General features: G+C 43.7%; 1 pseudogene; it reads right to left on the bottom strand.

Moving 5' to 3' along the window:
- Nucleotides 1–5,111: 5,111 nt before the first annotated feature.
- On the bottom strand, nt 5,112–6,499 carry Pes1-ps6 (pescadillo ribosomal biogenesis factor 1, pseudogene 6; annotated as a pseudogene).
- Between the last annotated feature and the right edge of the window lie 7,354 nt (nt 6,500–13,853).

Raw genomic sequence — 13,853 nt, 5'->3', positions numbered from 1 at the left:
CTCGATTTCCTTTCACATCCTCTCAGCTCGGCACACGGAATGGTGCAGAGTCCTAACTGGATGAGCTGCAATGCGTTGACACACGCTATGGTTCTTCGGCCACACACACGAACAGTGCAGCGAATGTCACGTGGCAGGTCCGCGTGGAAACAAGTCAGCTGGGCACCTCGTGCTTCACTTTCACCTTCCAGAAGGAATAGGTGTATCTCTCCCGGGGAATAAGAAAATGCCACGCCTGATCCAGGCGTTTGTAGCGGGGCTTCAGGAAGCATCACACACACCGTAGCTAGTGAGCATGGAAGACGGACCGTGGGTGAGATTACCCTTCTAGCTTCATCTGGACCCTGGCCTCTTTGCTGAGATGACAAAAGTGCACATTTGCTCGTGTGTGCCTTGGACATTAATTTACTAGAAACTGAATTGCGTCCAAAATCTATTTCTATTCTGGCAGAGGAGCATGCCAAAGGTTTTTTTTTCCTTTATGTACTTTTGGCATATGTTCAATTATAATTAATTCTTAAAATAATATATTTTACTTCCACTTTGGTTTGAAGAAATGAAGTCCCACCAGCAGCCATTTGCACCCATAAGTGGCTAGCCATGCCTGAACTGCAGTCAGCGCCAAGGCCGATTGGGGGATACAGATTAGTAGGTTAAAAACTTAGAAGTAATAACCGTGAATCCAAGGGTCTTCTCCTGTACACAGTGTCGCTTAATTTAAATGGTATCGTGCAGACTATATGAAGCCATCTGGAACGATGGCTTTTACTTGTTGCCTTAGATGTTGCCCATACTCACAATTGAAACAAAGCTGTCTCTCATCTGTTGTATACTTAGCCCTCGGCATGCAGTGGTTACTTGAGGTACTGAGGGGACTTGAAAAATGGCTCAGTGGTTAATAACACTAGAAGTTCTTCCAAAGCCCAGAACCCATGTCACAATCATCTGCAACTCCAGTTCCAGAGGATCAGGTGCCTTCCTATAGCTCGTCTGGGAAGTAGACATTCACATGGTAGACAGACACACGTGTAGGCAAAACACCCACGTATAGAGAATAATTTTAAAAATATTTAAAAGTTACTGAATAGAGGAATGCTGTCCTTCCCCAAGAATCTATGAACATTTATTTTCTGCAAAAGTATTCTAGTGACTTGGTGATTTGTGACCTGTGAGAATGTAGACTTGCCCAATCATATTTAAAAAAAACAAAAAACAAAAAAAAAAACGAAATATAATGTTTTCATTATAGTAAGCAAAGACTTTTTTTTTTTTTTTTGGTTCTTTTTTTTTCCGGAGCTGGGGACCGAACCCAGGGCCTTGCGCTTCCTAGGTAAGCGCTCTACCACTGAGCTAAATCCCCAGCCCCAAGCAAAGACTTTTTAAGACTTTCTTCCTGTCATCCTCAGCATGTAAGGATAAATTTGTATATCTTTAGACTGAATTTTATTAGAATGTTTTACCTTTAAAATATGGTTTGGGTTGTTCACTCCCGTTTCATAAGGCTGACTCAATAAGTAAAGGCCCTACGTGATGATTTGAATTTGATTCTTCAAATCTACATGGTGAAAGGAGAGAAATGGCTGCTGCAAATTGTCCTTTGACCTCCAAATACAGGAGGAAGCTACAGGGAAGCGACACACACAAAACTAAGTGAATGCAAAAAACAATTAAAAAAAATTTTGGCTGGAGACAAAAACAGAATTTCTAGTAATTTCTCAAAGGGTCTTAAATATACTTTTGACATTTTGCACTATGTGTTTATATGAAGCAGCATTCCCAGCTAAACGAAACAAAAATAACAATAAACTCTGAAAAAGAATCTTGAAAATGTTCTGTATTCTTCAGTTATTAAGCATTCAGCCAAATTTTAATTCTTTATGCAAAAATGGTATTAAATGTATTCACAGTACTTTGATTTTAAAAATACTTTTTTTTTTTAGCGATCTACAGATTCAATGCAATCCCCATCAAAATACCAATCCAATTCTTCAAAGAGGTAGACAGAACAATTTGCAAATTCATCTGGAATAACAAAAAACCCAGGATAGCTAAAGCTATCCTCAACAATAAAAGGACTTCAGGGGGAATCACTATCCCTGAACTCAAGCAGTATTACAGAGCAATAGTGATAAAAACTGCATGGTATTGGTACAGAGACAGACAGATAGACCAATGGAATAGAATTGAAGACCCAGAAATGAACCCACACACCTATGGTCACTTGCTTTTTGACAAAGGAGCCAAAACCATGAAATGGAAAAAAAGATAGCATTTTCAGCAAATGGTGCTGGTTCAACTGGAGGTCAACATGTAGAAGAATGCAGATCGATCCATGCTTATCACCCTGTACAAAGCTTAAGTCCAAGTGGATCAAGGACTTCCACATCAAACCAGACACACTCAAACTAATAGAAGAAAAACTAGGGAAGCATCTGGAACATATGGGCACTGGAAAAAATTTCCTGAACAAAACACCAATGGCTTATGCTGTAAGATCAAGAATCGACAAATGGGATCTCATAAAACTGCAAAGCTTCTGTAAGGCAAAGGACACTGTGGTTAGGACAAATCGGCAACCAACAGATTGGGAAAAGATCTTTACCAATCCTACAACAGATAGAGGCCTTATATCCAAAATATACAAAGAACTCAAGAAGTTAGACCACAGGGAGACAAATAACCCTATTAAAAAATGGGGTTCAGAGCTAAACAAAGAATTCACAGCTGAGGAATGCCGAATGGCTGAGAAACACCTAAAGAAATGTTCAACATCTTTAGTCATAAGGGAAATGCAAATCAAAACAACCCTGAGATTTCACCTCACACCAGTGAGAATGGCTAAGATCAAAAACTCAGGTGATAGCAGATGCTGGCGAGGATGCGGAGAAAGAGGAACACTCCTCCATTGTTGGTGGGATTGCAAACTGGTACAACCATTCTGGAAATCAGTCTGGAGGTTCGTCAGAAAATTGGACATTGAACTGCCTGAGGATCCAGCTATACCTCTCTTGGGCATATACCCAAAAGATGCCCCAACATATAAAAAAGACACGTGCTCCACTATGTTCATCACAGCCTTATTTATAATAGCCAGAAGCTGGAAAGAACCCAGATGCCCTTCAACAGAGGAATGGATACAGAAAATGTGGTACATCTACACAATGGAATATTACTCAGCTATCAAAAACAACGGCTTTATGAAATTCGTAGGCAAATGGTTGGAACTGGAAAATATCATCCTGAGTGAGCTAACCCAATCACAGAAAGACATACATGGTATGCACTCACTGATAAGTGGCTATTAGCCCAAATGCTTGAATTACCCTAGATGCCTAGAACAAACGAAACTCAAGACGGATGATCAAAATGTGAATGCTTCACTCCTTCTTTAAAAGGGGAAGAAGAATACCCTTGGCAGGGAAGAGAGAGGCAAAGATTAAAACAGACACAGAAGGAACACCCATTCAGAGCCTGCCCCACATGTGGCCCATACATGTACAGCCACCCAATTAGACAAGATGGATGAAGCAAAGAAGTGCAGACTGACAGGAGCCGGATGTAGATCGCTCCTGAGAGACACAGCCAGAATACAGCAAATACAGAGGCGAATGCCAGCAGCAAACCACTGAACTGAGAATAGGACCCCCGTTGAAGGAATCAGAGAAAGAACTGGAAGAGCTAGAAGGGGCTCGAGACCCCATATGTACAGCAATGCCAACCAACCAGAGCTTCCAGGGACTAAGCCACTACCTAAAGACTATACATGGACTGACCCTGGACTCTGACCTCATAGGTAGCAATGAATATCCTAGTAAGAGCATCAGTGGAAGGGGAAGCCCTGGGTCCTGCTAAGACTGAACCCCCAGTGAACTAGACTGTGGGGGGGAGGGCGGCAATGGGGGGAGGGTTGGGAGGGGAACACCCATAAGGAGGGGGAGGGGGGATTGGGGGATGTTTGCCTGGAAACCAAAGAATTATTATTAAGTATTAAATAAATTAAAAAAAAAAAAGAAAGCAGGCTGAGCATGGAAAGGGAGCCAGCAGCGCCTTCATGGCCTCTGCACTAGCTCTGCTTCCATGCTCCTGCCTTGTTTGACTTCCTTTGATGATCAATAGTGATGTAGGAGTGGAAGCCAAATAGATCCTTTTCTCCCCCCCAAAAAAAATACTTTTTTTTTTTTGAGCTGGGGACCGAACCCAGGGCTTTGTGCTTCCTAGGTAAGTGCTCTACCACTGAGCTAAATCCCCAGCCCCTAAAAATACTTTTAAATGTATTACTTTTTTTGTGGGGAAGGGCATGGGTGCCACGGTGTACGTGTGGAGGTCATGTGGGAGTTAGTTCTCTGTTTCCACCTTATGGATTCTCGGACTTGAGCTCAGAATGTTGAGCTTGGTGAAATTTTCATTGGCTTTCATTTTAATAAGTGGTTCAATTATATGCATGTCAAATAATTGCTTCAAAATACATTTAATGATCTGTAATCAGGGAATGTTTGATTTGTATATTTATTTTGTACTCTTGTATAGCTGGAATTTTTAGAATTTTCACAGCCACTGCAAATATCGGTTGGGGAAAACCTTTAGAAGGCCACATCTACAGTGGAGTACAAATGGAGAGAAGGTTGAGGTTAGCATGGAGACCTTCCTGAAGTCCTAGTGAAGACGATATTGTGTCTGATTTAGTGGAGAGACATGGCAAGAGTGCTGTTTTAGTAAAGTGCATCGTGCAGTAATATTTCATGGTGTTTTTCAGTGTTCTAGGATCTGAAATGTACGTGGCCCTTTAAGACATGGCTACAATGGTTCCTGTGTTAGAGTACAGTGAAATAATTACATAGTCAGAATGGAGGGAAAAAAACTTCAAAAGCACTTTGAAGAATGAGTATTTTTCTTTCTTTCTTTTTCTTTTCTTTTCTTTTTTTTGGCTGCAAAGATTCAACCATTTAATGACAAAAGCTCCCCACCCTTACTCCACGACAGCATCCTGAGCACAGGATGGGCACAGCTATGTAGGAGGCTGTGGAAAGCCAAGGAAAATCAGGATGTCAGGTAGACTCCTGGATTAGGACTGGATTGGGTACAGTCCTCTTTGCCCAGACACTGGCATGAACCACACAGGAGGCTGGGGCTGGCCACACACCACCAAAAGCACGAGAGTGCTGGCTGATATGTCTGTGTTTCACTAGCTGCTTCTGCCAAGTCCAAATCTCAGTGAGGGACGACTGGAGCTCACAACAGGCCTTGTCCTCTTGGCCTTTTTCTCAGAACGCACAGCGTCATCATGGGCTTTCCTCTTCTCTGCGAGCTTATTGGCCTCTCGGATTTTGCGCTGCTTGCCAAACACGATCTTTTGTTAAAGGTACTTCTCTCGCGTCTTCATCATCATGATGGTCAGGCGCTTGGCCTCACTTTCTTCCTCCTGGGCCAGCCGCTGCTTGTCTTCCAGCTTCACAGGGCGGGCCATAACCTGGGGCTTGTCTCCTTCCAGCCTTTGCTGCTCCGGTCCAACATGTGTGCCTCCTCCTCCTTCTCCAGTTCGGCTTCCACATCTTCCTCGTTTTCCAATGCAACATCACCATCACCTTCGTTGCCATCCTTTTCCTCATCCTCGTCTTCCTCTTCCTCTTTCAAGTTTCCTGGGAGGAGGAGCCGGGTATTCACACAGTCAAACACTCACTGGGGCTGTATGTAGTTCCGGCCAATGATGGGGGTTTGCTGCCCCGGCCGGACAACAATCTGGTGGGTGATGTAAGAGTCTGTGATTCCATAGGTGGCTCCGATGCACAAAGACTTGTCCCAGGATACATCCCCACCAAAACTCCTGATGGTGAAGGCAAATGCTTCACGGTGCACCTCTCGGTTAAGGAAGAACTTCAGGCCTTCAAAGAGTTTCTTGTGCTTTTCCTGTGCCTCTAGCTCTTTCCTTCAATCTTCTTCCTGTGCTGTCACCTCCTCGTCAGTAGGAAACTCCTCAGCCTCGGCCTCCTCTATAGCAGGCATCACCACTCGGGCCAGGTTGGCACTGAGGGCGGCCAGTCTCTCCGTAGAGCTCTCGGAGTCCAATGCATACGCGTCCTCGCTGACCTTTGTCCCTGCTTGGGTTTGACCTTCAATCTTGGGTGGGTAGTGAAGGTTGATTGGTAGAGGCGGAATTTGACGAAGTCCAGGAGAGTGGTATAGAACTCAGTGAAGGTGGCCGTGACTCTGTAGTCCACATCTGTTGGATGATCATGGGAGAAAGCATAGGGTGTAAACCATACGATGGGCTGACCCAGCACCTCAGCCTGATAGTAAATGCCTTTAATGGACAGGAAGACCTTGTGCAGGGCATAGGCAGCAGTTCCGTAGTGCAGGAACTCCACAGTGAGCTGGCAGCGTAGCTGAGTGGTCTACACATGACACTTGCCCATCCGAGGGAAGGTGGAGAAGAGGAAACACATTGACAGGGCATCATCGAGGTCCTGCAACGCATCAGTAAATGTGGGGTACCGCTCCTTGGCAATGGGGTCCAGTTTGTATCTGGGTTTATCATCCTTCAGGCGCTCTATAGCATTCCACTCACTCTTCCCATAGGCTTTGTGGAGCTTCTGGACAAAGTCCTTGTACTCTCGGAACTTGTTGACAATGGGTTCATGGAGGAGGAGTTTAATATCTTTGATAAGGTAAAATGTTTGGGCTGCTGTGGAACGCTTGTTAGCTTTTTTGTGTGTGTGTGTGTGCTTGGGTTCATGAGGATAAAATCATGAAATCAGTTCCTGAAATCAGGCAGGCTCACCTTCTTCTGGGTTTTGTTTCAGGTGATGTAATAGGTGGTAGAGCCTCATTCATGCTTCTTCTTTTGAGGCCTCCCATAGCTCCATGTTGAGAAAGTCCTGAGAGCGGAGCAGAAAGGCAGGAATGAGTATTTTTCAATCCCCAAAGAATATGGAAAAGAGTACTATGTGCAAGGTGAGTAGAAGCGTTTAAGTCTGTGTCTCTGGAGTAGGAAGTATATAGAGAGAAAGAGTTTGGAGGGAGAAGACCAAATCACTCTGGGTAACGCCCAACTGCGGACACTTGATGTGTATTGTTGTCTTGCTTGCAAAATAGTAAATTTTTAATATTATTTATGCAACACCAACCACATGCCAAATAACACAGCAGTAAGTAGAAATAAAATTGTAGTAAAGTCTTGACAACATGACTGCCTAAATAAAGTTGAAAAATAGACCTGCTAACATTGACAGAGGAAAGCCCACAAAACCTCAATGCCATCCAAAGAACAACAGATATCTAAAGAATGCTGAGTGGAAAACTAATCTTCCCCACAGAAGAGCATGGCTCTTACTGATCCATTACCAGAGGTTCAGTCCAAAGTACACACCTATAAGAAACATTGGATGGAACTGGAAAATATCATCCTGAGTGAGGTAACCCAGTCACAAAAGAACACACATGACATGCACTCACCGATAAGTGGATATTAGCCTCAAAGCTGAGAATACCCAAGAAATGATTCACAGACCACATGAAGGTCAAGAAGAAGGAAGACTAAAATGTGGATGCTTCAGTCCTTCTTAGAATGGGGAAACAAAATACTCAAGGGAGGAAATAGGGAGACAAAATGGAAAGGCCATCCAGAGACTGCCCCACCTGGGGATCCATCCTATATGCAGCCACCAAACCCAGTCACTATTGTTGATGCCAAGAAGGAGCCTGATATGGGTGTCTCCTGGGAGGTTCTGCCAGAGCCTTACTGATACAGATGAGGATGCTTGCATCTAATCATCAGACTGAGCATGGGAACCCCAGTGGAGGAGCTAGAGAAAGGACTGAAAGAGCTGAAGGGGTTTACAACCCCGTAGGAAGAACTGATCCTTCCTGGGACTATTGGAACATACTGATTTGACCCCCTGGCATTGTCAGTCTCAGTAAATTAGGGTGCAAGGTCTAAGAGATAGAATTTGGGCTTATGAAAGATCCCTGGGTTAAGCTGCAAGATGAATTAATATTGCATATGGAAAAGGGTTTGTAAAGCATTGTACAGATATGTATTTGGATGAGCTTAATAAAGTGATTTTGCAAATTTAAAAAAAAAGTAAATATAGTTCCTTGCCTTGGCTGCCTAAGAACCCTGTTGTCTTATCATCTTTAATTATATTACGACAAAAACTAACCATTCCACTTCTTAAACTTGACAAAAGTGAGCTAGACAGTCTGTCCAGTTCAGTGTTTTCCCTGTTCACTTTCAGCTTTATCCTTGTATAGTCTCACAGGTAATCTTTCCTTTTCACCCTGGGCTTCAAGTCCTACTGAATTCATTCTTACATGGGGTCCTTTTCCTGGAAGCACAATTTGCTGTCAGGAATTCTAAGGGGTTCTATCCCAAGCCACACAGGTTCTATCCAAAGCTACCTTCCCTCTCCACATCCTCAGATTAGGCCCAGGGCACAATATAAAAGTTTGTTTGTGATACACCAGCATCTTACCTCCCTACAGCTTGGGTCTTAGCCACCCTACGTCTACCCCCAACCCTACAGTCATGTTTGACAGTAGCACCCACACCACTTTATACTGTCTAGTCACAACAAGCTTCTTCTATGACTCTGCAAGACTTTTTCTTTTCTTCCTGCTTGGTCTGTGTCGTCTATCTGCCCAGGAATATATTTCCTTTCTTGTGAGTTTGCTTTCATTCACCTGAGGTAGTTGTCACCTCAGGGGCATACCGAAGAGTAAGCTCACCCTTTCCAGTTCTGCCTGAACTCTGGATGACTGGTTCAATTCACCTGTTCTGGCCCAAACTCCTCTCCAAGCTGACTGTTTCAGTTGGAGCTCTCTCAGCTTCTTACCGAATTGTTCTTCTTGGCTTCAAACTCACTCTAGCAATCTGTTCTAAACATTTGGCTCCTTTCCATTCTCTGGCTCATTCTGTTTTCACCCGTGTCTAGCTTGTTCTTTTTGCAACCCATAAAACTGTAGAACTCTTCCTGTGAAAACTTCCTCTGAACTCCATAAACTCAATTTCAATAAACCCCACTGCACTGTACTGCTTCTCAATGCACTGACTCCCAACTACTGTTTTTCAGTGTATCCCATCTCTGACTCATTCTGTCAAATGTTTCTGTGTTTGTCACTTAATTAGACATTACTTTCAAATGTGTCTGCTTCCTTCACCTTACCTTACCTACATTGTTTGGGAGTAAAGGTGTATACTAGGACTGCTCCACCTAGGGATCCATCCCATCTGCAGACACCAAACCCAGTCACTATTGACTCTTTGATTGGTGGTTTCGACCCTAGGATCTCTGAGGGGGTCCAGTTAGTTGATATTGTTGTTCTTCCTATGGGGTTGCAATCTCCTTCAGCTCCTTTAGTCCTTCCCCTAACTCTTCTAGTGGGGTCTCCATGCTCAGTCCGATGGTTGACTGTAAGCATCCATTGTGAGCATCTGTATTTGTCAGGCTCTGGCAGAGCCTCTCAGGAATCAGCTATATCAGGCTCCTGTCAGCAAGCACTTCTTGGCACTGGCAATAGTGTCTGGGTTTGGTGTCTGTATATGGGATAGATCCCTCAGGTGTGGCAGTCTCTGGATGGCCTTTAACTCTTTTTTTTTTTTAAAGATCTATTTATTTTTATTTATATGAGCACACTGTCACTGTCTTCAGACACACCAGAAGAGGGCATCAGATCCCATTACAGATGGTTGTGAGCCACCATGTGGTTGCTGGGATTTGAACTCAGGACCTCTGGAAGAGCAGTCAGTGCTCTTAGCCGCTGAGCCATCTCTCCAGTCCGGCCTTTAACTCTTTAAGGGATTTTTGTGTTTCCTCTTTAAGGACTTCTACTTGTTTACCTGTGTTCTCCTGTATTTCTTTAAGGAAGCTATTTATGTCCTTCTTAAAGTCCTTTATCATCATCATAAGATGCGATTTTAAATTCAAATCTTGCTTTTTTTGGTGTGTTGGGATATCCGGTATTTGCTGTGTTTTGACTGGGTTCTGATGATGTCAAGTAGTCTTGGTTTCTGTTGCTTAGGTTCTTGTGCTTGCCTCTCGTCATCTGGTTACCACTAATGTTAGGTGGTCTTGCTGTCTCTGACTGGAGCTTGTTCCTCCTGTGGGCCTGTGAGCCTGTAGTCTTAGGAGTGAAAGCGCTCCTGGAAGACCAGCTCTCTGTGGGCAGGTTTTGGGTCCAAAGGACTGTGGGACAGGTCTAGCTCTGGGTGCAGATGGAAGGCAGAAGGATCCAGTCTAGGTCACAGTGAGGCTCCCATGCCCTGTGTGCTCCTGGCGGGTCTCTCTTGGGATAGTCAGTAGAGAGAACATGGGGTCCCACGTGGGCTTAAGACAATGGAATATTACTCAGCTATCAAAAACAATGACTTTATGAAATTCGTAGGCAAATGGTTGGAACTGGAAAATATCATCCTGAGTGAGCTAACCTAGTCACAGAAAGACATACATGGTATGCACTCATTGATAAGTGACTATTAGCCCAAATGCTTGAATTACCCTAGATGCCTAGAACAAATGAAACTCAAGACGGATGATCAAAATGTGAATGCTTCACTCCTTCTTTAAAAGGGGAACAAGAATACCCTTGGCAGGGAAGAGAGAGGCAAAGATTAAAACAGACACAGAAGGAACACCCATTCAGAGCCTGCCCCACATGTGGCCCATACATATACAGCCATCCAATTAGACAAGATGGATGAAACAAAGAAGTGCAGACCGACAGGAGCCGGATGTAGATCTCTCCTGAGAGACACAGCCAGAATACAGCAAACACACAGGCGAATGCCAGCAGCAAACCACTGAACTGAGAATAGGACCCCCGTTGAAGGAATCAGAGAAAGAACTGGAAGAGCTTGAAGGGGCTCGAGACCCCATATGTACAACAATGTCAAGCAACCAGAGCTTCCAGGGACTAAGCCACTACCTAAGGACTATACATGGACTGACCCTGGACTCTGACCTCATAGGTAGCAATGAATATCCTAGTAAGAGCACCAGTGGAAGGGGAAGCCCTGGGTCCTGCTAAGACTGAACCCCCAGTGAACTAGATTGTCGGGGGGAGGGTGGCAATGGGGGGGAGGGTGGGGAGGGGAACACCCATAAAGAAGGGGAGGGGGATTGGGGGATGTTTGCTCGGAAATGGAGAAAGGGAATAACACTCGAAATGTATATAAGAAATACTCAAGTTAATAAGAAAAAAAAAAAAAAAAAGAAGAAGAAGGCGAGCGCTCCTGGCAGACCAGCTCTCTGCAGGCAGGTTTTGTATCCTAGAGCTGTGGGACAGACTTAGCTCTGGAACTGTATGTCCTTATTCAAAGTGTGATGTGTGTGTGTGTGTGTGTGTGTGTGTGTGTGTGTGTGTGTGTGTGTGTGTTTAGAAGATTAACGTAACAGAGAGCTAGTTGTGACCATTACCTCTCAGGATTGTCATAATGACTCAATAAATTCACATCTCAAACTAACCTGTTAAGTACTCAATACTGAGAACCTGATTTGATATAGTGGGCTCATATAGGAAACAAAAATATACTCCCCCAGGAAGCAAAATCCTAATAAAAGATCTCGAGGAGAAGGCGATCAATACAAGATTATGTTCAGATTATGTTTTCTTAGTCGAGGTACTGGTATGAGCAATGATCCCAGAAGGAGCCTTGTTTGTGATTAAGTCCCCGTGGTAAAACGTTTTCACATCCTAGGCAGCTCCAAGTTGTATGTATGATACTAATGAGGCTTCACTATCGTCATTTCTCTTCCCTGTCATGGCATCTGAGATCTGAGGTTGGTCCATTAAAATTCACTTCATTGTGTGTGTGTGTGTGTGTGTGTGTGTGTGTGTGTATGTATGTGTGTATATATACATATATATACATATATATATTTTGTGTGTGTATGTATGTATGTGTGTATATATACATATATACACATATATATATATATTTTGTGTGTGTGTGTGTGTGTGTGTGTGTGTATGTGTGTGTATGGTGGAAAAATCTCCAGTACCAGTCTGTGTGGATTAAAATTTACCCTAATCCCATTTCTTGATGCTTCTCTGGGGCATGGCATATACATGCTATAAAATATATTTGCTAAGCTGCAATAAAATCATGGTCTTCAAGATGGGAATGTAGTGTTTGAATTATATCACTGCTATGCTGGTAGCTTGATGAGGGTCCAACCTCAAGATCATACAAATCCCAGGAAGGAACCCTGTGCTTATTACTACGAAATTGAGTTTATTTTTCTTCATTTGCTCTGAGCATATGTGGGTGATATTAAGTCTGTAGATGGAACTGAGCACCGAGACCCAGGCAACTATGACTAAATGATAAATAGAAGAATCAAACACATTTGAACAGGATGGATATCCAGGTCCAGACAAAAAGACGGAGGCACTAGGCGCTTATTTGTATTGGCACAGCCTGTCTACGTTTCTGAGACACACTGTGAACATGCATACTTGAACTCTATCTCCTAAGATGGATCTCTGCCTATCTCTTACTGCCACTGTTAAACTGCTGTGAAAAAACACTGTGACCAAGGCAACTCTTCCAAAAGAGAAAGCGGTTAACGTGAGGCTTGCTTACAGCTTCAGAGGTTTGGTTGCTTGTTATCTGGTAGGGAACATGACGTCATGCAAGGCAGACATGGTGCTGAGAAAGTGCTGAGAGTTCTTGAGAGTTCTACATCCTAGTCTTCAGGCATCACAAAGAGTAAAGGGAAGGAGGGAGGGAGGGAAAGAGGAAGAGAGGGGGGGAGAGAAAGAGAGGAGGCAGAGGGAGAGAGAGAGAGAGAGAGAGAGAGAGAGAGAGAGAGGGAGGGAAGGAGAGAGAGAGAGAGAGAGAGAGAGAGAGAGAGAGAGAGAGAGAGAGAGAGAGAGAGAGCGCTTGGCCTGGCATGGCATTTTGAAACCTCAAAACTCACTCATAGTGACATATTTCCTCTAATTAGGCCACATCCACTCCAAGAACTCCACCCCTCCTAATCCTTATAATCTTTTCAAATAGTTCCACTCCCTGGTGACTAAACACTCCAATATATGAGCCTATGAGGGGTCATTCTTATTTCAACTGCCACATTTAATGACAATTTCCCTTGTATAAAACACATTAAATAAAGAATAACAAACAAACTTCTCAGGGAAAAAAAATAGTCTCCAAATTGTAGTTCTTAGCTGAGCACAGTGCACTTGAGACTTTGAAAGCTTGAGACTTTGTTTAAATGACTTGTTTTCTAGATTTTCCCACCCTTTATGATGATTTAGATCCATACAGACATCAAGATACATATGAATAATTCTGAAGACAGATGGACAGACAGACAGACGGACACACGCACGCACGCGCATGTGCACACACACACACATTCACTCACTCATTTTGTTGCTATTTGGGTTTCTTGCTCATTGCATCTCTCCTGTCTACAGCTCTGAACTGGCCTGTGCAGAAGGGTTTGGTATACACACCTTCATTCAAGAATCCTAATTTAGGGGCACTTAACTGTCATGGTGGAGAGACTCCCCCTCACGTTGATGAGCTGCCAGGAACCAAGCCCACTTACAAACCCTCTGTCTAAGGAATGTTTCAGGAATGTCAAGCCCACTTACACCCTCCGGGACACCTAGCCAATTGTCTGTTCTTATCACTTTTACAGCTTAAGTCTCCAGCCGTCTGGTCTTATCAGTCTATACCTGCAACTTATGGTTTAGGGCTATAGGGAGGGTGGTGGTGGGAGCGAAATTGGTCCTGGGTGAACTTCCTGCCTGCTGGTCTTCATAAGACGCTGTTTTTTTGTTTTTGTTTTTGTTTTTGTTTTTAAAATTAAAGTTTGAGAGCTTGATCAGAACACAGACTTGCTCTCCTT

This window comes from Rattus norvegicus, chromosome 15, assembly GCF_021556685.1.
Source record: "Rattus norvegicus strain SHRSP/BbbUtx chromosome 15, alternate assembly SHRSP_T2T, whole genome shotgun sequence".
Lineage (NCBI taxonomy): Eukaryota > Metazoa > Chordata > Mammalia > Rodentia > Muridae > Rattus > Rattus norvegicus.
The sequence above is the reverse complement of the archived record's forward strand: the minus strand, read 5'-3'. Positions and strand labels throughout refer to the sequence as shown.